The following is a 2,065-nucleotide window of genomic DNA, read 5'->3' on the forward strand; positions in this document are numbered from 1 at the left end:
CTGAATCGAATTGAGGAGACAATAAACTTGGAGCACAGCTTGCTTAAAAGAAGGGATCGGTTGACATGACACATGTTTTCAACATGTCCCCAATGAAGTGTATCAACGCCTGCTTGCAGCTAGGGTGTCTATTTAATTATCATTTCACTTCTAGCAAAGCTGCATGGTCATCCACGGTAACTGTTCTTTCGGGAACAGATACTACCGTCATATATAGTTAAAAATATGGGTTCCCTGCCTTTGACCTTCTTGTGCGAACGCACACGCTATGCCCGAACTCGTACGGGACTTGGTAGATTAATCTGCCACAAGTAATGAGTATGATGGGCAAACATCTATTAGGCGCACTACGAATGTAGTGTTGTGGACATGTTGGGAATGTGGATCTCACGGGGAGCGTGCAAGGGATGAGTCCCTGCAGACGCACTATCCTCTGTGCCCGCGGTGGCTCAGATGGATAGAGCGTCTGCCATGTAAGCAGGAGATCCCGGGTTCGAGTCCCGGTCGGGGCACACATTTTCAACATGTCCCCAATGAAGTGTATCAACGACTGCTTGCAGCTAGGGTGTCTATTTAGTTATCATTTCACACTCTGGAATATCAGAGAATCATTAATTTAGTGTTGGCGCGAAGTGTTCGGGGTAAAACGTGGATAGTGGGACAAATAGTAGAATACAGTAAGCAGGCTCAAACGTATTTAGGTTGCAGTAGTTATTGGGTGATGAAGAGGGTGGTAAAAGATAGAGTAGCATGGAGAGGCGCATCGAACAAATCTTTGGACTGAATCCTAAAGAATAACGGCATGACGCGGTACCATAGCAAGATTATGTTTATATTATAATTGGCAAGACTTGACTGTACCTGCCTGTTAAGAGCACAATTTAATTCTCCTGAAAACACCGCGTGAAGTTTGCGGAGTGGTTGTTTCTCTGACAGAGAATAGGTATTGGTTATGTGCTTTGTATTGTAAGGTTTACATTTCTGAGCTGATTAGAATGCCAGTACTGTGCTGTGGGGATTTCATTATGGTAAGATTTTAGAGGGACTTTATTGCTCAGTGGGGTGCGATTTATCAACAATGGATTTCTTGCGTTGAGTGTCATCATGTAGATAATTTAATGATGGAGACGCAGAGCAGCCTGTTGGCACTATAGCAGCTTTAGATCAGATTAGTATGGCGACGATAAAACTTGTGGTACTGTTACTGTTGATATTGTTGCCTGCTGAATTTGAAGTGGTGTTGGCGGTGGAACTGGAATTGTGGCACATGTTGGCTTAATGGGAGCTGCAAAGGAAATGTACAAAAAATTCGATGTTCTTGATAAGATGATGGAGTGCAAAAGGGGACGTACAGGCTGAAATGTCATGCTGGTGGTGGGATAATTGAAAAACTTGGGAAGAATAAATGTGATAAAGTTTGGGGGTGTAGGTTTACGTGGTATTATGAGTGCAAAGGAGATGGATGTTGGTTGAGGTAGGAAGCTCATTGGCTAGCGGAGAGAAAGCGACTCGAGAGAGGCAAATGACCCACGAAAGAAAGATCAGGAGACGGAGATGGTAAACGGTGACAGGGGGGGCAGTCAGGGTGACAGTGATGAAAGGAAGTACGATCCTGGAAATGGCGAGTAGCAAAGCGAAAGACAGTCTCGGTGATAACAGGAAAGCACTTGAGCCTCCTGATATTTTATAAAGCATACACATAGCGGTGGAGTTTTTTTATCGTTGACTTGTTGCTCCCCTTCAATCACATAGCGGTGGAGTTTTTTTATCGTTGACTTGTTGCTCCCCTTCAATCACAGAGCTCTTCTTTACATTTGCTAACGGGCCCACCAGTTTCCCTACGTAGGTGACGCTGCAGACAAAATTTATCTCATTCACGTCATATTATAAATCATCCTTGATGTAACTTATCGTACTCTAGATACTGCATTATCCACAGGAAATTGCCCCATGGTTACATGACGAGGTACACTGCTTATTCTCTCACTGTTACCCTTGACACAACGTAACTGTGCCATCGGAAGCTTTTTTTCTTAACTTCTTTTCTCTAGCACTGTTCGTGCTT

General features: G+C 43.9%; 1 non-coding gene across 1 annotated transcript; it reads left to right on the forward strand.

Annotated features, from left to right (window-relative positions):
• Positions 1 to 437: 437 nt before the first annotated feature.
• Trnat-ugu lies at positions 438 to 512 on the forward strand. The gene has a single exon. It is a non-coding gene; the product is annotated as a tRNA-Thr (tRNA).
• The last annotated feature ends 1,553 nt before the right edge of the window (positions 513 to 2,065 follow it).

Source organism: Schistocerca piceifrons, chromosome 5, assembly GCF_021461385.2.
Source record: "Schistocerca piceifrons isolate TAMUIC-IGC-003096 chromosome 5, iqSchPice1.1, whole genome shotgun sequence".
Taxonomy (NCBI): domain Eukaryota; kingdom Metazoa; phylum Arthropoda; class Insecta; order Orthoptera; family Acrididae; genus Schistocerca; species Schistocerca piceifrons.